This window comes from Pseudorasbora parva, chromosome 25, assembly GCF_024679245.1.
Source record: "Pseudorasbora parva isolate DD20220531a chromosome 25, ASM2467924v1, whole genome shotgun sequence".
In the NCBI taxonomy this organism is placed as follows: domain Eukaryota; kingdom Metazoa; phylum Chordata; class Actinopteri; order Cypriniformes; family Gobionidae; genus Pseudorasbora; species Pseudorasbora parva.
Genome location: NC_090196.1, coordinates 28,875,049 through 28,902,292, shown reverse-complemented (window position 1 = coordinate 28,902,292; position 27,244 = coordinate 28,875,049). Strand labels below are relative to the sequence as shown.

Sequence of the window (27,244 nt, the reverse complement as noted above, 5' to 3'; positions counted from 1 at the left end):
ACACACTAAATAATGTCAAAATGCCGGTCTGGGCAAACACTGTCAGTTCTTTTTTATGTGAACGTAAACAGTTGAGAAAGAAAACACATGTGTGACAGTGTAATGGATCTGTGCGTCAGCTCTTAAAGTGACAGCAGCCCAATAAACCTACTGCCAAATTATGAGATATTAAATATAACTATATATAATATTAAAAATCACTATATGTTTCCCCCCATGGTATTGATGTAAAATTGTGTCCAGTGAAATTACTGAGTGGCGAGTAACTTCGGAAAACCACTAGACATTGATGAATTGCGAAATTAACTTTTCATTCAGTCTTTGATATATATATATAAGAAATTAAAAGAAAGTGCACTGTGCTGTTCAAAACCAAGCGTGTCTTGAGAGAGGCTCAAAACCATGGCAGAAAATAGCATATTACTTATTCATTGTGATGTTTTTGAATGTAAAAACCACGTGAACGTCACAAGTAGACAAAAAAAAAGGTCCATGACACCTTTAATGTCAAGCCCTGTTTGTACACACGTGCGCGTGTGTGTGTAAATGTGGTAAGAACATTTTGTTAAATTATCCATTTAACAAAAAAGATGGATGTCAAAAAGGTTATGAGACTGACTAATTGGCTGAGAGATGAAAATAGACTATAAATGGAGCAATATCAACTGCAACATCCATTTCAATTTTGCAGCCATTTCCAATTAAAGGTGAACTATGTAGTATTTTTGCAGTAAAATATCCAAAAACCACTAGGCAGGTGTTATATATTTTGTTCAGTTGAGTACCTACAATATCCCAGAAGTTTCCAACTATTTGTAAATTGTGAAAAAATTGCTATTTTAACTCAGGACCGGGACGTTTTAACATTGCATTTGAGGGAGTCGCCTGTCAATTGCGTCATGTCTGCGCTCCCCTCGGTTTCGGCTTTTATTTGGCAGGAGCGCTTTACTCTTAGCAGTGTGAACAAGTGAACGCACGGAGTAAAGTCATAACATCGTTTTGAACACACTTAAATGTATCTAATATGATAAACAGAGCTACATTACCTCAAAATCATAACCGGAAGAGCGGATCTGTGCAGGCGACCGGCGACTGTCTCCCGTCCCGTCATAATAAAAGTCCCGGTATCCGCGAGGCGGGTATTTGTTTAACAATCGCTCCAGCAGCTGTGCTCAGGTCCATAACACTCGGTCCTGCTCTGCTTTAGGCTACAGTAACGTTAATAACCGCATGCATGAACGTGATTTCTGCCCGAGTCCTATTTTTCACCGGCTGTGATGAGAAGACCACATCTCCCAAGATGCTGCGCTCACACTTTGCGTCATCAAACTACGATTTGTTTTGAATAGGCGCCCTCCAGTGGACGGAAAGCTCCATAGTGCACCTTTAATTTTGTTCTTTTAAACATATGGTTTGGAAACACTGCTTTATTTGCATATTTGTTTTTGGAAAACTCTGATTTTGGCATGAGCTCTTTTGACGTGGGCTATTAAACAATGAGTTTGACTTTTTCGAACACATATCTGCTTCACAAAACATGCTTATCTGGTTACTAATAAATGTAATTATTAATTGAACATGGATATATGTTTGTTATCATATAGTGCAGTTGTGGTCATTTTAACAGGTAATAAGCTAGTCAAGGTGGGGGCGTTAAAGTTATTTTACAGTTACGACACTCCTAAAGCTGGGTAGGAAACACTACACAGCCTCAAGCAGGTAACCAAAAAAAAGTTGATTTACTTTCTTTTGTGGAACATAAAAGGAGAAATGTTTTCTGTATCAAGTAAATTGAGCTTCTAATAAATGTCATTAAAAGTCTGAATTACTCTAAATTAAATCCTTTTCTGTATTTTAAATGAATAAATAAGCACAAGTTGTTCTTTTTTTCAAGTGGTAACCTCTGGTCGATGCCTTTTGAGAGGATTGTGTTGCGTCTGTAGCTTTGTTTCAAATGCATGGAAAGTAAATGAGTCTCCTAATGGAAGAGAATATTAATAAAGCTCACAGAAAGCTCTTCAGACTTCAAGAGCTGCACTCACACACTGATTATCGGTGTTCCTGAGGTGACATAAGTCTGTGTGATTGTTCAGAACAAGGGAGCAAAACAAGTGTACTGATCTGTCCTGGGTTTTTTGTAGATATTTGAGTTTGTATGTTTTATCGTTGAAGAAAAAAATCTAAAATATTCTGAATAATCATTTGAGTGATTCATCTTTTTACTCAGTGTTTCCCTGCTAATGAATCCTCACGGCAAAATAAGTCATGCTTTACACGAGTTTGTGGTCTGAATGAAATGCTATGAGATGAAAAGGCCACAACATAATGACAGGACAACAAGTTTTTCTGTTGATTCTGTTTTTTTTGTGCTTTTTTTTTGTTAGGCAGAAACCAAAAACCTAACATGTTTAGTCATTAGTCACCAAACAAATGATTCTCATGAACCGGTCCTTTTCAATGAATCAAATGCATACATTAACAGACCGCTTTACAAACAAATGACTCTTATGAAGCTGTTCTCTTTAATGAATCAAATGCATACAGTACACTCCGATTCACAAAAAAATGACTCTTATGAAGTGGTTCTTTTTAATGAATCAAATGCATACAGTACTCTTTCCGATTCACAAACAAATGACTCTTATGAAGCAGTTCTTTTTATTAAATCAATGCATACAGTACAGTCCAATTCACAAACAAACGACTCTTATGAAGCGGTTCTTTTTAATGAATCAAATGCATACAATTACACTCCGATTAACAAACAAATTAATTATGAAGCGGTTCTTTTTAATGAATAAAATAGATACAGTTACAGTCTGATTGACAAACAAATGACTCTTATGAACATTTCTTTTTAGTGAATCAGATACTTACAGTACTGTCTGATTCACAAACAAATGACTCTTATGAAGCGGTTCTTTTAATGAATCAAATACATACAGTACTGTCTGATTCACAAACAAATGACTTATAAACATTTATTTTTAGTGAATCAAAATACATACAGTACAGTCTGATTCACGAACAAATGACTCTTATAAAGGGGTTATTTTGGATGAATCAAATACATACAGTACAGTCTGATTCACGAACAAATGACTCTTATGAAGGGGTTATTTTTGATGAATCAAATACATACAGTACAGTCTGATTCACGAACAAATGACTCTTATGAAGGGGTTATTTTTGATGAATCAAATACATACAGTACAGTCTGATTCACGAACAAATGACTCTTATGAAGGGGTTATTTTTGATGAATCAAATACATACAGTACAGTCTGATTCACGAACAAATGACTCTTATGAAGGGGTTATTTTTGATGAATCAAATACATACAGTACAGTCTGATTTACAAACAAATGACTCATATAAAGCTGTTCTTTTTAGTGAGACAAAAACAAACAGCACACCTTGTTTATGAACATGTCTTTTTAATGAATCAAATACATCAACTCTTGAGCGGGTCCTTTAATGAATCAGTTTGAATCAGTCTGACGAATACGTCACTCAATACGAACTCAATCAATATTTGCATATCAGGAGATAAAGCAGCCCTCTCTATTTGATCTCATTGGTGTCTCAGATAACAAATTAAGATATTAAGAGAGGTTAAGATATTAAAGCGCATCACTGCATCTTTCCGAATCTAAATCCACTGGTGAAATAATGTGGATTTATTCAGCGGAACGTGTTTTGCAGCCGCACACATGACAGCAGATTAGTGGGCGGCAGAACGACAGGAAGTGCATGAGCTCCACTCCTCCGCAGCGCCTGATTGGACAGGAGCCTTTCTGTTTGTTTTAATGCTCAACCTTGATAAAACTGTGATTACCAAAAGCATGTGTAATAATGGATTAAGAAAGAGCCTATGTGGGGAAATAAGGATTACGTGATGGTGGGAATAAAGACATTAATGATGATTAGGAGAATGACTGAATGCTACAAAGACTCGTCTGCGATGCTTTCTCTTTAGTCAACATGAAATAAAATATCGCTTGTTCACTTTCTTTTCGAATTTCAGCAAAAGGTAAACGCAACATTTACTCCAAAAATACATATGATATTGTATAATAACAAAGATCATTTTTAATTCATAATTATTTAAATTTAAGCAACATTTTTAAAAAATATATTCTTTACATTTGCTATATTTTATATAAATATAAACAATTACTTAAAACACATTATGCAGCATAATGTTTAAAATTAAGGTTTATTTAATCCATATATACATATATATTTTTTTATTATTTATGTATTTTTCATTTTCTCTCTCTCTCTCTCTCTCTCTCTCTCTCTCTCTCTCTCTCTCTCTCTCTTTCTCTCTTTCTCTCTCTGTAACGTGTGTGTGTGTGTGTGTGTGTGTGTATAGATATATATATATATATCGGTGTATATAGCTCTGGGAAAAAATAAAGAGACCACTTAGTTTTTTCTGAGCTGTATGTATTTATACACACATATATAAATACATATAAATACATACAGCTCAGAAAAAACTAAGTGGTCTCTTAATTTTTCCCCAGAGCTATATACACTGATCAGGCATAACATTATGACCACTGACAAGTGAAGTGAATTACACTGATGATCTCTTTATCACGGCTCCTGTTAGTGGGTGGGATATATTAGGCAGCAAGTGAACATTTTGTCCTCAAAGTTGAAGCAGTATACACTGGCCGCATGGCATGAATGTGGCGTTTCTGTGGCGTGGCGTTTTCTATGTCTTTTCACAACAGAAACTAATCTGACGTGGTTCTGGTGACATACAGGGAAGGCCTAAACATAAATATATAGACTACTGATACAGCAAAGACGACGTCGGCAAGATAGGCTGCACAATATTTCGTTCTGTATTGACAGGTGCCATATTGCCACAAGTCGATAATTCTTATTATTTTTTAACATTACAGTTAGGCCTACATCTGCATTTATGTCAACCTAGAGACTTTCAAACATCAAAATGTCATTTATTTATATGGATCCATTTCAAAATGACATATAAACAACTTTTACTATTCTATTTAGCCTGTAAATGCTTCCAACACGCTCATGTGTCGCGTGAAAATTTTTTAACCGCAGACCAGTCAGGGTGCCCGTGCTGACCCCTGTCCACTGCCAAAACGCCAGCACAAGATTATTTTACAACAATTAATAAATAAATAAAAACATGCAACATTTACTATAAATGTAAGCTTAATTTAAGCAATATGTATATATGTTATATTACATTTTTTATAATTCTTACTAATTCTGATCTACTGGTAATAATTCATCAGTGCATAAACAAATTGTCATCATAATCTTTGAATTTTCTTTTGGATGTCACTAGAAATATTTTTTCATTAATAATTATTGACGTGCCAGTGTTACTGAAGTTTGTGACATTCGGCAAGTAAAATGGGTTGTTCATGCCGTTTCATGTCGACTTGCATTCTATTTTTGAGAAATTATTTATTTGTTTGGTATATTTGTAAGTTCTTTCTTTTATCCGAGTTTTGTTTTTTGCATTTGACCCAGTTCCATACGCAGAGCCTGTTTTTTTCCCGTAGGTATACTCAAAATGAACGAAACGCGCAGATACTCTGGTTTCTGTCCGCAGTTTTGTGTCTCTCTATGGGATGCGACTCTTTGTTTAGTGTTTGTGTGTTTTAGAGCTGTGAGATGATCAAAGCTCCTGCATGCCCTTCTGTTTGTCTCTGAACCCCAGAGCTCTCGCCGGTGGGCCTGCATTAAAAACTCCCGCTGAACTCAGAAACACAGCGTGCCTTTTCAGATTTCGCAAAGATGGACTGCACTGTTTCTGCGTTCGTTTTCCCCCAGATAAAGTGCTTCCCGCAACACACACACACCGTTCATAAAGATCAGCCTCCCGCAAACACTCCTTCCTAACTCATTCTCCTGGTTTAATGAGTGTTACTCAGTATATGGCAGAGATTACCACCCTCCAAATCCCCCCTGCCTCCTCATTCGCCATCGTTTCTACGTGCAGAAATAAACCGCTCCCCCCTCCAGATGTAGCCTTTTCACTCACTGTGAGATGAGGATTTAAAATCTGCCGCTGTCAGCCTCCTTCAGAACGCTTCATAAGCATCTTTGAGACAAAATTTCACTAAGCCGGCTGCTTGCTTTTCTTTTCCGGCTTTCACGTGGTCTGCACTAGTGTCGTGCTTGTGAGCGCAGATCCGTTTTCACAGTAATCACTGTTTATTTTATATCGGGCTGGGAAAGACCCGTTCTGGATGTCATGCAGTGTTTGGAGCGAGCGGTTTCTTGTGCTCTTCTTTTGGAGTTTCACAGATGTGTGAGTGTGTTTGTCTTAGTGACCAAGCAACTTCATTACCTTCACAGTAGATCTATAAGGATCGCACTTTTACTTTTTGGGGTGGCATAAATTTTGGCTTTACTAGTGTTTGTAAATGCACTGGATTTGTGAATTTTTTTAGGTGTTGTGTAAAATGTATGAATTTTTTTTTTTTTTTTTTTTTTTTTTACTGCTGTCAAAACGATAAAAGTTTGTAAGCACAAACGTATATGTATATACACTGATCAGGCATAACATTATGAGCACTGACAGGTGAAGTGAATAACACTGATGATCTCTTCATCACGGCTCCTGTCAGTGGGTGGGATATATTAGGCAGCAAGTGAACATTTTGTCCTCAAAGTTGATGTGTTAGAAGCGGGAAAAATGGGCAAGCGTAGGATTGGAGCGAGTTTGACAAGGGCCAGATTGTGATGGCTAGACGACTGGGTCAGAGCATCTCCAAAACTGCAGCTCTTGTGGGCTGTTCCTGGTCTGCAGTGGTCAGTCTCTATCAAAAGTGCTCCAAGAGGAACAGTGGAGAACCGGCCACAGGGCCATGGGCGGCCAAGGCTCATTGATGCACGTGGGGAGCGAAGGCTGGACTGTGTGGTCTGATCAAACAGACGAGCTACTGGAGCTCAAATTGATCAAGAAGTTAATGCTGGTTCTGATAAAAAGGTGACAGAAATGACCCTTTTTGGGAAAGATGCAACAAGTTTTTTAGACCTGGATTTGGGGATCCTCTGCCATTCCTCCTTGCAGATCCTCTTCAGTTCTGTCAGGTGGGATGGTAAACGTTGGTAGACAGCGATTTTCAGGTCTCTCCAGAGATGCTCAATTGGGTTTAAGTCAGCCCAGTCTGATGTCTTAAGCACTCTGGAGAAGGTTTTCGTTTGGCCGTCTTTCCCTCAATTGACACCAGTTGTCCTGTCCCTGCAGCTGAAAAACACCCCCACAGCATAATGCTGCCACCAACATACTTCACTTTTGGGACTGTATTGGACAGGTGAGGAGCAGTACCTGTTTTTTTCACACATACTGCTTAGAATTAAGGCCAAAAAGTTCTATCTTGGTCTCATCAGACCAGAGAATCTTATTTCTCACCATCTTGTAGTCCTTTAAGTGTTATTTTAGCAAACTTTCATGTTTCAAGCAAAATCATGTGTCTTGCACTGAGGAGAGGCTTCCGTCGGGCCACTCTGCCATAAAGCCCCGACTGGTGGAGGGCTGCAGTGATGGTTTACTTTTTTTACAACTTTCTCCGATCTCCCGACTGCATCTCTGGAGCTCAGCCACAGTGTATTAAATATAATATTACATATATGAGTGTCACAGCAAAGGGTCTAAATACTGAGGACCATGTGATATTTCAGTTTTTCTTTTTTAATAAATCTGCAAAAATGTCAACAATTCTGTGTTGTTCTGTCAATATGGTGTGCTGTGTGTACATTAATAAGAAAAAAGAACTTATGATTTTAGGAAATGGCTGCAATATAACAAAGAGTGAAAAATTTTAAGGGGTCTGAAAACTTCTCGTACCCACTGTTAATCTTATATTTTGTCGTAAATTTAGAAGTAGTGTTACTTTACTAGTTACTTCAAAAAAGTAATTTGATTTCTTTTTGCTTCCCAAAAAGTGATCAACGTTCTGTTTTTGTTCTTCCCCTTGCTGGCACCCATTCCCAGCGTCCTCTGTCCCAGGTTAGCAGTCGTGGGGGGTGAACAAGATATCCGGTTTATCTGGGTCGGAGCCAGGAATCTTTGGAGAAAAGTAAACAGGAAAACTGACACGCTCCTGGGGGAGCCCTGCGCCTTTATGTGATCTTTCTGATTTCCATATGCTAAAATCGCAGTTAAACATCTATAAATCAGGCCCTGCGTGCCACGCGGTTCTGCGTGCATAAATTTTGAATGGCAGCGCGACTATAGTGGTTTCTCAGGAGAAGATGCCCGTCCCCGATGCCGCGCTTTCTCCAAGCGCGCGGAAATCTTTGAGAGAACTTCCACAACTTTGTGCAGAATCCCTCGGCATTTGCCATTGTATCGCAGGCTTTATAATGACATTCAGAGATGGTATAAACACGCACTTTATCTTTGAGGAAACGCAGCAGGAGAGAATTGTGCTGTATTTGTTAGGGGGATCCGTTGCAGGGGAGAGAGAGAGATTGAACATGGGGGTCTCGGTTGCTCTACAAACTTGAAACACTTTGCGTTTGAATGTGTTTGTCACGGGTTCAGAAACAGGTGTTTTTAGAAGTTTAATTCTGGAGAGGGTTTAACCGTAACTCAAATGTTAATGAGATAAGCCCTCCGAGCGTCTGGATCACAGAGGAACTTGCTTATCTGGTTTGCAGTGGTGCTTTTGCAGGGTTGAATTAACAATAAATAAATAATAACACTAAAATGGTTTGCCTTCACCCTCGGTGCTTTCAGTTTCTGTGGTGTTCACAGACTCTGGAGACTGCCGACATGTGCGTCAAACTGAATGCGTCGCCACATGCCCGTCCTTCAAGTCTCAAATCTATATACTTCAGGCTGTTATACCCTGAGGGCCCTTTCACAATAGAGCATTTGTTTGTTTGGTGTAAAGCAGATTTTAAAAAATATATTTTGAATTAAATGTACATTTCTTACCCTTTAGGCAGCAATCCTGTTTCTCGTTTCAAGCATAAACCTCATTCAATTTTGTTAGGCTTAAAAAAAAAAAAAACAAAGCTTAATACTTTGACATTTTTATATTGCAACAAAAAATGAAGTTTAATCTTCGTATTTTTTTTATTAAACCCATGTAATAACGTTTGGAGAAATTGTTCAGTGTTGAATCAAGTCTAACTGGAGGAAACTGGATCTTTTAACCCCATTACATTGCTGTATGTAGGTCAGAAGATTTATAGGTTACGATCGATTACGGCACAATCAGCGCCAGCCATTTTTCATCTCCGTAATTGGAAACTTTGCAGCAGGACGTGCCAGTTTAGGCTTGTTTTGTCAGGACATTGTGCTCGATTCAGATAGGGTTTAGTTTACCGTACTGTATGGGTTTGTGCTGAAAAGATCAGTTTGATGCAGAGCAAACCATTCTGTTGGGCTTTTTTTCTCATTGTAATACTTGATAAACATTCAGTTTGCTGAAGAGCTCTTAATCCGTCTGCATCAGATGATCTGGATTGAACAGTACCCATGATTCATAGCAATAGTTATTATACTTAAGGGTCAGGCCATTGCTGGTTTATAATAATATGAAATTATTTTTATATATATCTGCAATGGTCAGTCTCTAACAAAAGAGCTCCAAGAAAGGAACAGTGGAGAACCGGCCACAGGGTCATTGATGCACGTGGGGAGCGAAGGCTGAGCCGTGTGGTCCGATCAAACAGACGAGCTACTGGAGCTCAAACTGCTCCAGAAGTTAACGCTGGTTCTGATAGAAAGGTGTCAGAATACACAGTGCATCACAGTTTGTTGTGTATGGGGCTGAATAGCCACACACCAGTCTAGGTACCTGTGGCTGTGGCTCTTTCAGCAGATAATGCTCCTGCCACAAAGCAAAAATGCTTCAGGAATGGTTTGAGAAGCACAACGAGTTTAAGGCGTTGACTTGACCTCCAAAGTCCCCAGATCTATTCCAATCGAGCATCTCTGGGATGTGCTGAACAAACAAGTCCGATCCATGGAGGCCCCACCTCGCAACTTACAGGACTTAAAGGATCTGCTGCTAACATCTTGGTGCCAGATACCACAGCACACCTTCAGGGGTCTAGTGGAGTCCAGCCTCGATGGGTCAGGGCTGTTTTGGCAGCAAAAGGGGGACAAACACAATATTAGAAAGGTGGCCTGATCGATATGAGTGTGTGTTATATTACACCGTGCTGCGTCACAACAGCTAGAAGCTGTCTATACTAGACCTGGCAAAGTTACCATTGCAAAGCATTTGTCCATCGTGTCCAGATTTGTCGGGTTGCGCCGTGCCTCATCCACTACATCCCTGATTTTATATATATAATTAATAATTATATATATATATATATATATATATATATATATATATATATATATATATATATATATATATATATATATATATACACACACAAATTTGTGGTGGTTTTTGTTGCCTAAAAATTTTTGTTTATTGACATTAAAAATTTGAGTTGATACAATGAAGGAAATTAGTTTAATAAATAGAAACTCAAAATATTTTTGTATCTGAACCACATAAAAAATTTGATAAATCATGAAAATAGCACAATTTGGCATGTTTCACTGCATCATCAGAAATAACACACACATAATTACCCAATATGCTTACAAAATCGTTTAATAATCTTTTAATAAAGGTTGTCGAATCTCAATTTTTTTTTGTTGTATTAACTCAAAATTTTAATTTCAATGAATTCAAAATTTTAAGGCAACCAGGTAACTTTTTTTCTAAATAATTTTTTACAGTGTATATATATATATATATAAATGTATAATTATTAATTACATTTTTTTAGATACATGTATATCTTGTAATATTAATGTGTCTTAGAGTATAACTGAAAGTAATTTATTATATATGCTGTTATATTATTTAGTATCATTATTGAAGGACTTATCTCTCCTGGTATTTCATGTTCATGTAGGAAACACAAACTCTTCTAGAATATCAGAGCAGATGGTTATCCAATAAATGAGGCACAAATGTGTCAGCGCTCTCAGGTGGTTTCCATAGGCAACAGTATGGCGCACACATGTTGAATATGCAGACTAAATCACTCGCATTTATTAAATTCCACTGTCTCGAGCACCTCATTTTCTTCATTGAGCCTTGGACCAGGGGTTCGTGTTCTGAGGTCATGTGCACTGGTCATGGCTGATATTTATAAAGGCTTCTCCGTAAGCATGCTGATCCCACGCTGGCCTCCTCCGTGCCCCGAAATCCATATTCATCAGGATATGAAAGGTTATAACTTGTCCTGCATCAGCAGTTCTGCTCACTTCTTAATTAGATCTTATATTTCATCTGAGCTTTGAGCTAAAACTTTCTGCTCATGCTGATTACATCCTGACCAAGTTGCAGCACAAACGCAGAATGACGCTAGCAGCTCAACATAGTGACGAACCCCCACGTCTAGCCAAGTGTGTGAGCTTTGATTTAGCTCTAATGGTGGTTGTGTTCTTCTCTGGTTACATGAATACAGCTAATTAAGCTTTGGTGTGAGTAATTAAAGTGGTGTGGCGTGACCAGCAGTAGTAACAAGTACATTTAGCGAAAAGCAATTAGCAAATTTAGCACCTGCAAAGATCATTTATACTTTTTTAAATAATTTACTGTTGTTGTAAGGAAGCAGCTCTCTGGCTGCGTTTCAAACCCTAGTGTGCGAAATAGGCAACTGCCTCCTAAGTGAAATGCTACCTTTTAAGTGACTTGGAGGATGGGGCAACTGGTTTGTCATGGAAAATCACATGGGAGGTTCACAGTCGATGTTAGCTTTAACAATTAGCAAAACTAATATGGTGATACTCTTAATAAGCAATACATGCAGTATATCTCTGTCCACACACACAATCACAGTTAATCTAAAATATAACTTTCTTTTTACATTATGTGTGTGTACTGTTATAATGTATATTTTAATCCACACACACGCGTATATATTTAAGAAATATTTGCATTTATATACGTGTGTGTGTGTGTGTGTGTGTGTGTGTGTGTGTGTGTGTGTGTGTGTATGAAAAATGTAATGCAAAAAAGGGTACAAAAACAAAAGTGTTGCATTTATTATTTTCAGTGTACATCTAAAAAATTTTTTTATTAATGTAACAAAGTTTTCTTAAATGCATATATGTAAATACAAACTCTTTAGTTTGGGTGCGATTAATCATGATTAATCGTTTTGACATCACTATATATATATATATATATATATATATATATATATATATATATATATATATATATATATGTATATATATACAGGTCCTTCTCAAGGAATTAGCATATTGTGATAAAGTTCATTATTTTCCATAAGGAAATGATAAAAATTAAACTTTCATATATTTTAGATTCATTGCACACCAACTGAAATATTTCAGGTCTTTTATTGTTTTAATACTGATGATTTTGGCAAACAGCTCATGAAAACCCAAAATTCCTGTCTAAAAAAATTAGCATATTTCATCCGACCAATAAAAGAAAAGTGTTTTTAATACAAAAAAAAGTCAACCTTCAAATAATTATGTTCAGTTATGCACTCAATACTTGGTCGGGAATCCTTTTGCAGAAATGACTGCTTCAGTGCGGCGTGGCATGGAGGCGATCAGCCCGTGGCACTGCTGAGGTGTCATGGAGGCCCAGGATGCTTCGATAGCGGCCTTAAGCTCATCCAGAGTGTTGGGTCTTGCGTCTCTCAACTTTCTCTTCACAATATCCCACAGATTCTCTATGGGGTTCAGGTCAGGAGAGTTGGCAGGCCAATTGAGCACAGTAATACCATGGTCAGTAAACCATTTACCAGTGGTTTTGGCACTGTGAGCAGGTGCCAGGTCGTGCTGAAGAACCAAATCTTCATCTCCATAAAGCTTTTCAGCAGATGGAAGCTTGAAGTGCTCCAAAATCTCCTGATAGCTGCATTGACCCTGCCCTTGATAAAACACAGTGGACCAACACCAGCAGCTGACATGGCACCCCAGACCATCACTGACTGTGGGTACTTGAAACTGGACTTCAGGCATTTTGGCAATTCCTTCTCCCCAGTCTTCCTCCAGACTCTGGCACCTTGATTTCCAAACGACATGCAAAATTTGCTTTCATCCGAAAAAAGTTCTTTGGACCACTGAGCAACAGTCCAGTGCTGTTTCTCTGTAGCCAAAAAGTGTCTTGACCTGGGGAATGCGGCACCTGTAGCCCATTTCCTGCACACGCCTGTGCACGGTGGCTCTGAATGTTTCTACTCCAGACTCAGTCCACTGCTTCCCCAGGTCCCCCAAGGTCTGGAATCGGTCCTTCTCTACAATCTTCCTCAGGGTCCGGTCACCTCTTCTCGTTGTGCAGCGTTTTTTGCCACACTTTTTCCTTCCCACAGACTTTCCACTGAGGTGCCTTGATACAGCACTCTGGGAACAGCCTATTCGTTCAGAAATGTCTTTCTGTGTCTTACCCTCTCGCTTGAGGGTGTCAATGATGGCCTTCTGGACAGCAGTCGGGTCGGCAGTCTTACCCATGATTGCGGTTTTGAGTAATGAACCAGGCTGGGAGTTTTAAAAGCCTCAGGAATCTTTTGCAGGTGTTTAGAGTTAATTAGTTGATTCAGATGATTAGGTTAATAGCTCGTTTAGAGAACCTTTTCATGATATGCTATTTCTTTGAGATTTTTGGGTTTTCATGAGCTGTATGCCAAAATCATCAGTATTAAAACAATAAAAGACCTGAAATATTTCAGTTGGTGTGCAATGAATCTAAAATATATGAATTACATTCATTACATTATGGAAAATAATGAACTTTATCACAATATGCTATTTTTTTTAGAAGGACCTGTATGTGTATGTATATGTATATGTATATATATATATATATATATATATATATATATATATATATATATATATATATATATATATATATATATATATATATATATATATATATATATATATATATATATATATTGGGGCGGCAGTGGCTCAGTGGTTTATGTAGGTTATCTACAAACCGAAAGGTTGGTGATTCAATCCACGGTTCTACCTGACCAAGTGCCGAAGTGTCCATGAGCAAGACACCTAACTAGTAATGCTCTTCTGTATTCAGCACATGCCATAATGCTTTCAGGAATTTCCTTCTCTACTAAGGATACATGTGATACTGCTTTAGAAATAGATATCTTAGAAAGCTGCATAAGTGCACCAGGAGAAGGGTTGGGAATCAAAAATGTATTCCAATTCTGAAATTGGATATTTAAGGTCACGAATCTGATACTTGTTAAAATTAAAATTTCCATTCCTCTTATTGATTCATTTGAATATGACTTTAAGAGTAAGAAGAGTGTGTGCATCACTTTTCTGTCCAAACGTGCACACAGAACGTGCGCACAGAAAGCCGACTCTCATACTACACCATACTGAGTCCTCTTTTGCGTCTTTTTGCACTTGAACAGACACACACACAAAAATGTGTCAAAATATCCTCATGAACACAGTCGGTTGTGTCTTAACCCTTGTGTATCAATTTTTAAAAAGTTCACTCTGAGGTCCTTAGAGGACAAACATGTCCATGTCAGCTTTGGAGCACAGACTTAAAAGTTTGGTCTCATTTTAAAGAAGACCTTTGGCTGATTTTTGTTTTGTTTATGAAAATGATTTATGACCATTATTTTGCATGAAATGTATATATTTAATAAAACATGTTGAACTCAAAAACTTCAGTTAAATCATTGCCAGGTTGTGTTTCAAATTTAAGGTCTCCTCAAAAAATGTTGTCTGTTGATCACCAGACCAAGCTTTAAGATTGAACATTGGTCTGGGGAGTCTGCTCTGTATTTTCTACTGCACTAGAGGCGTGATCTAGCCTGGATGCCAGACGAATTTAGCCCCGCCCACAACATTTTTAGGTCGGGCGGTTCGGTCTGGCCTCGATCCATAGAGGAGTCATTATCGAATGCCGTTTGTGGGGTAAAATGTGTTATTTTGTCAAGGTTGCCTGCTAAAATTCACACTCATGGGTCTATAGATCACATACTAGTCGCTTCAACCCGCGGACACAGAAAACAACCCGCGGAAAAAAACGCGGACTTGGCAACACAGTGCAGTTGAGCTCTGTTGACATTTGACAACTAACGTTATGCGTTGCTCCGCTGCCCTGATTGGTTGTTGGTCTGTCCAATTGAGGTCTTTCCTGGTTGGGTTGAAACACGCCCCATAATCACAGCCCAATGGAGCAGTTTCAGACTCATATTCTGACTAGAAATGAGTATGACCACGTCAGGCTAGGTGTGATCAATAGACATAGTTTAAATGAATCTGTGGATAGTCCTTTTATTTTGGATAGAAAATTCAGTGAATGACTTTTTGTAACTTTTGTGCCTCTACGTGCATTAACCACAGAGAAAATGTCCTTGTCCGTAGTCAATCGAACATTTTTGTGATTTCCAGAGAACTCCCTCGCAGCTTTTTTGTGGTACGAGTCCCTCGTCCAAGTGTTTCTGTGATGCTAGCTAATGCTAACCCCCGCTGTAGAAGCCTCGTCGACTGTCTCCACACAGCACATTAAGGTTTCATTGCCTCCACCCCGCCCTTACTGCGAGGCTCTAACTTATTTACGCCTCTGAAATCCCCTAATAAGGGTACTTACATTGATTCTCTCCCTAACCAGGCTCCATTACAGATTAAACAGGTCTATAGAAGAGAGAATGACGAGTTGAATGAGAGTGGAGATTATAGGAGCCGTGTGATTTATCTGAATTTGTTTCACACACCTCATTCTCTCTCTCTCTCTCTTTCTCTTTCAGTGCCGTGGAGGTTGAACAGACAGACTCCTCACTCTTATGTCAAGCATCAATTAAAGCAATTTTGCCTTGGAAGTAAGTGTCTTCCTGCTCTATTTGAGATTATTAACAGCTCCTCTACAGCTGTGTGGAGTTTTCTCTGCTTAAAGGAACAGTTCACCCTAAATGAAAAATTCATGTCATTATTTACACACCCTCCCTCATGTTTTTCCACACTTGTCTGGTGCACAGTACAGAAGACACTTTTACATGCATCTAAATGTAATGATAATAATATATGATGATTATATATATATATATATATATGCATTTTTATAACATAAATAAACACACATATATAAATAAATAAATAATTTACAAAAAAAAATTAAATGTATTGTTCAAAAATAAATTGATAGTAAAATGGCTGAAGAATAATATAAATAAATAATATGAATAAAATAAGAACATTAAGAATAAATTACTTATTTTAAATGTTACCAAATATATCTGTGTGTGTGTGTGTGTGTGTGTGTGTGTGTGTGTGTGTGTGTGTGTGTGTGTGTGTGTGTGTGTATACAGTCATTAAGCCAGAAAAATTAAACATAAGCAACATAATTATCTTTGCATGAACATATTCAATTGTGCTTTTCTATGAATTTTAAAAATGATCTAAAGTGATCTTTTTTGTTCAATGACAAAAAAACAACAACAAATGTATTTGTAATGACAAGAGGGTGAGAAAATGAAAACCGTCTGATTTTTGTGTGATCTTCCTTTAAGGCGCGACTCTTAAAAGCCGTATCTGTAACATCAATCACATTGTCAGAGCGATGCCCCCTATCAGCCACGTGATGCGTCATCCTTGAAAACTTCAGGACGTTCTCAATGGATCCAAACCAAAATGATTCCCTGCTGCAGAGCAAAACTGTCTCGTGTTTAATTGATGGCGGTGGGAAGATGAGTTTGAGTATTTATCGGTCACGTTTAAAAGAAATGTCAGAGACGCCAAGGGAGATTCCATTAGCATAAAGCTTCATTTAGCATTAGTGAGGAGTCTCATGTGAACCGTTTCGGAGTAAACGCTTAGACAGGTGTTTCTTCAACTATGGGCACTTTCTGTCCCTGCGGACTTTTGGAAAGTAAACTCCCTTAAAACACATTTATTTCACACTCTCATTAGTTTACTAGTCATCTAACAATGTCAAACAGTTCCCATGCATGCATCACAGGCCAAGTCTGTCCTTTCGTGAACTATACAATTATATGTATTACACACATATATTATTATTATTATTATTTTCTGAAATGTCATGTGCTATTTTCTAGCACATCTCAATTATGTATTGTGGAAATGACATTCGAAACGTTTTTTAAAACAAATGGATGATTCTATTGTCTTGCTGAGACTAATTTGATAGCTATAATTTTATGCATTCTGCATGTACATATTTACATGTAATATTGAATTGTATTAAATATAATTAAATTCAATATTAAAATGTAACTATTAAATTAAACAAAATACAGCTTTTCATTATACACTGTAAAAAAAACATGTCTCTAATTGAACATTTTCTAGTGACTGATCACATCAAAAAAAAAAAATATTTTTAGTGAATTGATGCAATTTAATACACAGAAATAAAATTTAGCCAACTGAAAAATTTATTAAATTTCAATTGGAAACCAGATTTGTATTTTATTTTTATTTATTTTTTATATTTTTTATACAGTGTATAAAATATAATATATAATCGTATCGTATATAATCGTATATAAGTGTATAAAATATAATATATAATATAATATAATATCGGAATGTTTAATATATATATATATATATATATATATATATATATATATATATATATATATATATATATATATATATATATATATATATATATTAAACATACCGATATTATATTATATACACTGTATAAAAAATATAAAAAATAAATAAAAATAAAAAATAAAATCTGGTCTCCAATTGAAATTTAATAAATTTTTCTATAATTTAAATATATACATTATTTTTATTTTTATATTTTTTATATAATAAAGTACTGCATTTAATTGCTTCAATTAATATTTAATTGAATTTATATATAAAATAATTAAATTAAATATTAATTGAAGCAATTAAATGCAGTACTTTATTATATTAAAATAAAGAATGTTTTATCTAAAATAATTTTATAGTTGCATTTGAGAAATGTGCTTAATTTCAATTTTTCATGTATATGAAAAATAGAAAATTATAAAATTATAAATTAATTGCATTTAGTTAAATAAAATTTTAAAATTAAATTAACTGATACAATATAATATTGCATTTCATTATATTAAATATTATAGTTTTTATATATATATATATATATATATATATATATATATATATATATATATATATATATATATATATATAATATTTTAAATAAATTAAATAGTGTATTAAATGAAACAATTAAATATAATATTCCAGTATTTATCAATATATTCTGTGTCTTGGACAAGCATAAAATAATATGACGTATACATATGAAAAATTTGCAAAGTACTGCTTTACCAAAGGATAAAGCCCTGTAAAAAGTTTTTAAGCTTCCTTTTATTAAAAGAAAGAAGAAACCCCCAGACGGCATGTCGTCTCTGTTTGCTCCGTCAGTCTGACGTCTCCTCATGACTCCAGAGCAGCAGAGAAATTGGCTTTACTTAGCAGAGCAAGACACACAGATAGCGCAAGTCAACTTTATCTAGAACTCCATTTAGGGATTGAATCATCAGTTTCCATTTGGACCTTCTCCACCGAATTGAAAATGAATGTTTGTGCAGCTTGGCCTCGGATGTGGCGCTCACCCCGCAGCTTAGAGTGCTCGTGTGATGATTTTGGAAGTGGCCCGTGGACAGACCCCGAGCTTGGATGAGCCGGCCGATGCCACAGGTGATAATCACGGCCGTGTTTGTGTGCTCAGGGTGGCTGTAATTATCAGCAGAAGGCTGCGGAGATAAATGGTCGGGAATGAGAGCAAGCAACTGGCAGGCGGTGCAGTTATCTGAGCCGAGGTTGAGCGTTGATAGCTAGCGAGAGAGATTTTAACAGTAGCGTGTCGGCTAAAGCCTGGCTTTGATGTCACCCAAACCCGCCGGAGCCCTACAACATTTCCTTATAGGCAAGATATGAAAGGATAACGTGTATGTGTGTGATCAAATCTGGCGTGCGTCGCTGTTTAGTCATGTGGGAAATTCTACCACTTATTTAAACCAATGCCAGCACAATAAAGGGAGTTCTCAGGTGTGTCTCAGATGGCTTTATTTCAGTTGTGAATGTCGTTTTGAATCACATCCTCAAGTCTTATTTTCTTTTAAAAGGGACATATCATCAAAGAAAGGCTATTTTGAGATTGGAAAGAATATTGAACCTCTACCTTTACAATGCAAAGTGCCGCCTCAGTTCAGCCACTGTATTAAAGGGATAGTTCACCCTAAAATGAAAAGTAAGGCATCATTTACTCACCCTGGTGTTGTGCTGATGCTGCATGCCCTTCTTTCTTTTATGGACCACAAAAGGAGATTTTTTTAAATGTCCTGCTCGCGCTCGTCCATTGAATGGCAATGAATAGCATCAAGCTTTTAAAAAAAGATGCAAAAGTATCACAGAATGATCCAATGTGTTCTGTGGGTATACAATATGAAATGTATTGTATTGTATAACAAAAATCATGACCTTCTGTGCACATTTGTGTGACTCTATTAGTGCCCCAGTTCACTCACCCAGCCAAAGCACACACAGTTGAGAGAAATGAAGATTAACAAAAACGAGCATGCAGTGGAGATGGTTCATTCATTGATTATTATGGGAACATTCATATAATTTCATTGCGTTGCCAACGAGGCTTGGCATTAACTTTATTTCTCACCAGCCAGTGTGTCTAGTGATTTTCCAAAGTCACTCGCCACTCAGAATTTTTACTGGATACAATTTTTACATCGATTCCATGGGGAAAACTGCCATATTAGATATTTTTAATATCATCTCATAATTTTCCAGCAGGTTTATTAGGCTGATGTCACTTTAAGAGCTGATGCATGGATCCATTACACTGTTACACATGCATTTTTATTCTCAGCTACTTAAATTCACTTAAAACAGAAACTGACTACTTACCCAGACCGGCATTTTTAGTGTGTATTCGACTGTTTAAGCACAATAAGCAATGGAAAAATCTCAAAATCTCTTTATGTGCCACACTTTGGGTGTGAGAACAAAATCTGTGGGAATGAGTACAATTGTGTGCAATACACAGAGTCCCACACCAAAATTCAAGCCCTGTGACAGCAACAGGTTGCACTTTATTTTACAGTATGTTCACTTACAGTGTACTTGTCTAAGAATGCACTTATGTAATGTAAGGGGTTAAGGTTATGTTTAGGGGTAGGATCAGATTAGTACTTAATTATTACCCAGTTATTGTAGTAACTATAAGAAGTACGTAGTATGTACTTGGGGGAACAGGACTGTAAAATAAAGTGCTACTGTGCCGGCCTTAAGCCAGTAAGAGCAGTGTGTGTAAACCTCACTCCCTGGCCTCAACAGGCACACTAGTGACTGACATTAACGGGTGTGGACCGGGTCGATGGATGGATGGATCTGGATGGATCTGGATGGAAGTGGGTCTAGTAGGACATGTTAAATTTGGTTCCGTGACCCATATAGGAAGTGAGGTTTAGGGGGGTGAGTGTAGGGTAGGCCAGTATTAACTATGGGTGTAAACCTCACTCCCCTAGCCTCAAGAGGCACTTACGGCTGATTTTATTGGTTGCGGTCTTTAGCGCCCTTGTTAACACACAACTCCCACAACAAAGACCCTGGTTTGAATCCCGCTTGGAGCAGGTCGAGTTGGACAGGTTACATTTGGTGCCGTGACCCGTATAGGAAGTGAGTTTTAGGGGGGTGAGTGTAAGATTGGCTGGCCAGAACTATGGGTGTAAACCTCACTCCCCTGATCTCAAGAGGTGCTTGCGACTGATGCTAGTGGTTGCGGTCTTTAGTGCCCTTGTTAACACGGACGCCTCTCATCCTGGACACCCCAGTTCGAATCCCGCTTGGAACGGGTTGAAGAGGAGCGGTTACATTTGGTGCCGTGACCTGGATGGAAGACAAAAATAATACGCATAAAACAGTCAAATTAAAAGTTATTCTCTTGTTTTCACAGGTATGCATTGTTAATTTCACTGTAAAGCTTGTATAGTAAATATAATGCTTGCTTGTCTTGATAAATGAATAACATTATTGTGTGAAATTGAGATGGTATTTAATTTATCCTACAGGAGAGTGAGAGTTTGAGAGCTAAAACCGGATTATGAAATAGTAATGAAAGCAGCTGTTAGGGCATCAATTTATTCCTTTGAATTCAAGAACCTCTGATGTACAATACGACCTTTTTAAAACATATTTCTAAAGCATTGCTGAAAGAATCATCTCTCTGAATGGAGGATGGACCACGCTAGCCTCATTCTGCCTGGGTCGCCCGCCGCCTGCTGTGAGTGACAGTTCCCTGATCATCTCCCTGATTCCAGAACCTAATTATCCGACACGTCTGCGCGTCACTCGCCGCTATCGCCCACTGGATCAACAGAGAGATGGACAGAGAGAGGGAGGACAGCCGCTAAAGCATAGCTAATGTGATATGAATCCCACCAGCACCAAAGCAGGAGAGAAATATAATTAAGGATCAGATGTCAGTCTGTTTGGATGCGCGCTCGCTACTTATAGCGCTGCCGAGGGAAGCAGAAGCGCTATTTTTAGAGCACATGATGACAAGAGGGGTCAGGCGTGACCGGTAGCCACTGTCCTTATGACACCTGCTCTGGCCCGAACCAGGTGTGCGAGAGATAAACGTGTGCGAGAATCGCTGGCCTGTGCAAAAAAACCCCCACAAGAATCACCTCAGTATAGGAGGAAAGCATGCGATGTTGCATCTGACCTCTCTGTGTTGAGCCGCTTTTGTTGGAGTTTGTGCTTTTCTGGCCGGAGACTTTCAGAAGTGCTGAGGGGACAGAAAGGACCCGGACGGCGGGTGAGTGGACTGGCGGGTGTCTGCTCGTTTACAGCGGTGACATTTCGTGGAGAGGGATGTTGTAAAAGCGCAGACGCATGTATGTTGATCTTAAGGAAAGGTCAGGCCTGTCTCAACGGAGCTAATCAACTGCTGCTCTCTCCAAATCGTGGTGTTAGTCCCCGGCGCTCGTGAGCGTGAATCTTCATTTGCATACATTCGTAATGGTGTGTGTGGTGAGGCGTTTGCTTTAGGTGTGTGAGTTGCATATGAACTTAATTGGTCAAAGTTGTAGTGCTGGTAATTACAAAGAGAGAGAGGGAGCGGGTGAATGGGATCAGGACACGACACTGGCTGGATTCAGTTGAAGGCTATTGTCGCCCTGAAGTGTGTCATGCTTATCAGTGGCGTGCAGAAATGCTACATAGTTTTCTTTAAACTCATCCCATGATTTGTTGCAGAACTTTACAGCACTATAGATGAATGAAAATCTGTTGAATATAGAACTTTTGTGCCAGAGTATTTTTCTCTGTCCATCCATCCATCCATCCATCCATCCATCCATCCATCATCTGTCTGTTTATAGATCTCATCCATCCATCCATCCATCCATCCATCCATCCATCCATCCATCCATCCATCCATCCATCATCTGTCTGTTTATAGATCTCATCCATCCATCCATCCATCCGTCATCTGTCTGTTTATAGATCTCATCCATCCATCCATCCGTCATCTGTCTGTTTATAGATCTCCATCCATCCATCCATCCGTCATCTGTCTGTTTATAGATCTCCATCCATCCATCCATCCATCCATCCATCCATCATCCATCCATCATCTGTCTGTTTATATATCTCCATCCATCCATCCATCCATCCATCCATCCATCCATCCATCCATCCATCCATCCATCCATCCATCCATCCATCCATCCATCCATCATCTGTCTGTTTATATATCTCCATTCATCCATCCATCAGCTGTCTGTTTATATATCCATCCATCATCTGTCTGTTTATATATCTCCATTCATCCATCACCTGTCTGTTTTTTATATCTCCAAGTATAATCACTCATCCATCTATCCATCTATCATCTGTCTGTTTATATACAGTGGGTACGGAAAGTATTCAGAACACCTGAAATTTGTCACTGTTATATTGCAGCCATTTGCTAAAATCATTTAAGTTCTTTTTTCTCATTAATGTACACACATCATATTTTCATATTGACAGAAAAACACAGAATTGTTGACATTTTTGCAGATTTATTAAAAAAGAAAAACTGAAATATCTCAAGGTCCTAAGTATTCAGAGCCTTTGCTGTGACAGTCATATATTTAACTCAGGTGTGATCCATTTCTTCTGATCATCCTTGAGATGGTTCTCCACCTTCATTTGAGTCCAGCTCTGTGTTTGATTATACTGATTGGACTTAATTAGGAAAGAAAAGAAAACCAGGCACTGCTCCTCACCTGTCCAATACAGTCCCAACAGTGAAGTATGGTGGTGGCAGCATAATGCTGTGGGGGTGTAAAGGGATATCCTGGGCGAAAACCTTCTCCAGAGTGCTCAAGACCTCAGACTCAGCCAAATGTTCAGCTTCTAACAAGACAATGACCCTAAGCACACAGCTAAAATAACGAAGGACTGGCTTCACAACAACTCTGTGACTGTTCTTGAATGGCCCAGCCAGAGCCCTGACTTAAACCCAATTGAGCATCTCTGGAGAGACCTGAAAATGGTATATCACCGTCCATCCATCCATCCATCCGTCCATCCATACATTCTCTGGCGCTTTAAATGCCCAAGCTCTGGATTTTGATTGGCTCTTCAACAGCTGTCAAAAAATAGTTCTGAAAGTGAATTCAAGGATATTGTTCTTCTGTGCCTTTATTGTTATAGTTGTAATGTGGACTCTGCTATTCTTATATTCAGAATGATTTTTCAATTACTTTTATTGTTGAAATGATCATCCTCTGTGTGAATGAGCCTTAAGACTGAAAGTGCTCTATTTGAATGCGTGTAGTTTAAATTCAGACCCCTCAGACTTGTCCTGCAGTAATGTATTTCACTCTCTCTCTCTCTCTCTCTCTCTGTGTCTCAGTGCTAGTTAAAGGCTCTCATTAGTGTGTAGAGACCAGGGGGATTTGTTGAGTTCGGGTGGCTCTGTAATGCAGAACCATCACAGCCTGATAATTGTGTTTGTATTGCAGTTACCCAGCGGCTCTTTGACTGACAGCTCAGGAGCGTTGAGCGTTTTGTGCTGTCGGAGACTCCAAAATCAGAATGAGCAGAACCACCAAACGTGCATAAAACACTACAAAAGCTCTAAACCACAATTTAGGGTTTTTTTATGGAAAAGACACAGATACTAATGAAAGAAAAACATGTTTTGCAGCATGCTCAGCATACAAGTGTGAATCCCTCTGCTATTATTAATATTAGGTTGCAACAATACAGTTAGTCCACGGTTTAGTACATACCTCGGTTTTTAACCACAGTTTTCAGTTCGGTTTGTTTTTTTGCTGCTTTTTTTTTCTATTCTTAGGCGACAGAACAGAAAGTTATTAGTACACATTCCTAGTGTATTGTATAATATAAAATAAAGATTTACAGTGGCAGCTCAGAGCTGTACATTAGCATTGATGTATGAAATTGAAGTAATAAAAGTAGGCTAAAATTAAAACTACATAGTCTTCAATATACATTGATTAAAAGCTACTGTATATACTTTATTCAAGAGCAGTGAGTGATTTTCTCTTTGTCTTTTGTTTTATTAACATAATTTTAGAGGTGAACTGTACCTTTAAGGACAGGAGTTCACTAGGCTGAGCTGCTGTCAATGTACAGACCTGCACGCATCTCATATACAGACCCGGCGATTTTACTTTCACTTTAGACATAACCGACTGTGTTTATATATGTTAACCTTGTGTATATTTGACAGTATTAGCGCAGTATGACTACTTAGTCCAGTAATCACGTGTGTTTGACAGGCGTGCACGTTCAGCACATGTAAAACGTGAATGAAAATGTTAAACCGGTAAGGCTTTAAAACGCGGCTAAACACTCCTAACTTTAGTGCATATGATTGGATATCTGCTTATATCAGCGCGTAGACTCACAGGCACACTCAAACAGAGCCGACATAAACCGAGATAAATATTTCAAACGGAGAGAAATAGAAATAGTAAATTAAATGCAAAACCGAAAAAAATATTATATTGAGAATTGTGGCATTATTATGATTATTATGCCTGGTAAAATCAGTGAATGTTTGATATGTTATGGTATGTAAGAGTTATAAACGCACACAGACTCTAGGTCGTTGTGTCCCAGCAGAGCAGCGGTGTGTATCACTGTCAGTGACCTGTAAAGCTTTTATTGGCTTTATTTATTTAGCAGCCAGCGGGAGGAGAATCCGATTTCTCCTGCTCTCGTCGTGTTGACATTCCGCCTGAAGATGCTGATGCCCGGTTTAAAGCACACAAGTGTTACAGGCACGCTCTGATGATTGGGAGAGTCTACAAACACACACACACACACATACACACACTACTTGTCTCTGACCTTTGACCCTGATTTCACAAGCCAAATGAAATTTCACAAGCCAAACCCTCTTTTGCTCTCTCCTGCTGCTGTGTTTGGAAAGGAATAGTAGTGTGTACCGCATTGGGTCACTCTCTATACTGCCTACGCTGTGCAATATGCAATCAAAATTGTGTAATTATCATTGTGTGTCATTAGTTAATCAAGTGCCATTGATTTTTTTATTTTTATTTGGGCTTTTAAATAAGTTCTTTTTTACACACACACACACACACACACACACTATATTGCCAAAAGTGTTGGGACGCCTGCCTTTACATGCACATGAACTTCAATGACATCCCGCTCTTAATCCGTAAGGTTTAATATGGAGATGGTCCACCTTTTGCATCTATAACGGCTTCAACTCTTCTGGGAAGGCTTTCCTCAAGGTTTAGGAGTGTGTTTATGGGGGGATTTTTAACCATTCTTCTAGAAGCGCATTTGTGAGGTCGGGCACTGATGTTGGACAAGAAGGCCTGGCTCTCAGTCTCCGCTCTAATTCATCCCAAAGGTGTTCAATCGGGTTGAGCTCAGGACTGTCAAGTTCCTCCTCACAAAACTCCATGTGTTTATGGACCAATGCTTTGTGTGCACTGGTGCACTGTCATGTTGAAACAGGAAAGGGCCATTCGCCCTTTTGTTCCCACAAATTTGGGTGCATGAAATTGTCCAAAATGTCTTGATATACTGAAGCATTAAGAGTTCCTTTCACTGGAACTAAGGGGCCAAACTCAACCCCCCTCAGTTCTTTAAAAAATGTAAAGTTTTGTGGGATGGGTAGGTTTAGTGTAAGGGGATAGAATATACAGTTTGTTCACTACAAAAACCATTACCTCTATGGATAGTCCCTACAAAAATAGCACGCGTATGCACACTTTTGCCTTTATTCAGACCAGAAAATTAATTAATTAATTCATTCATTCATTCATTCATTCATTCATTCATTCATTCATTCATTCATTCATTCATTCATTCATTCTTTTATTAGTCTTTATTTGCACTTTTTTACATTTATTTATTAATTCAGGCTTTTACCTTTATTCGGACAGAATTTCTCATCATATTAGTATTATCCCCATCAATAAGCCAGAAATGAAAGCAACTCCTCTCTGTTCTCTGTGAAATGGAGCCGTACTAAAAGAATCAGGCTTCATGCTTCAACCGACTTAATGGATGCAAAGCTACTTCATTAGAGACAATAAGGTGTGTAATAGATTCACTGTGGCGTCACAATAGTTCGAAGGGTGTGACTGAAAAATGAGGGGAAAAGAAATGAGAAATCGGAGGGAGAGAGAAAGGCGCGGTTGAAAGGATGGACGGATAATCGAATGGGATTGGTGGAGAATTTCTCTCCACCGTTCCATATTTAATCTTGTTTGGCCTGGGCCAGCTGTGTCCGCCGTCCACAAACAATCTCTGCGATCCCAGCGGACACTCGGCTCCGCCAGAAGGTGCAAACAGGACCAGTAAGCACTGGATCCAATCCTGACATGCAGACGTGTGTGTGTGCGGGAACACATCTGGCAGCAGCGTTGAATGGAACAATAAACGGTCAGATGAGCCCAAACGTGGATGGGCTCGGCGCGCACACAGCAGAGGAGCGCTCCTGCCACTTCTAGTTCTCAGGCCAGATTGTTAATGGCTCTCACCGCTGGCCCCGCCACCATGGAGAACCGCTTGCGCGCTCCATCAAATGAAAATAAATGAAGAGCCGGGCGGGATAATCACTCATATGGAAATTCAATGGAGGCTGTGACAGGAACTTCACTGTGCACTTTCAGACCCGCTGCGGACCCCATCCAGCCCTATGA

The 27,244-nt window shown here is 38.3% G+C and overlaps 1 protein-coding gene across 5 annotated transcripts in view; it reads left to right on the top strand.

Moving 5' to 3' along the window:
- plxnb2b (plexin b2b) overlaps positions 1–27,244 on the top strand; it is a 245,161-nt gene that overhangs the window by 150,943 nt on the left and 66,974 nt on the right. For all 5 annotated transcript variants that reach the window (XM_067436860.1, XM_067436862.1, XM_067436858.1 and 2 more), the window contains one exon: positions 15,803–15,874. The gene's annotated coding sequence lies outside the window, so the exon portion shown is untranslated. The remainder of the gene's footprint in view (positions 1–15,802; positions 15,875–27,244) is intronic.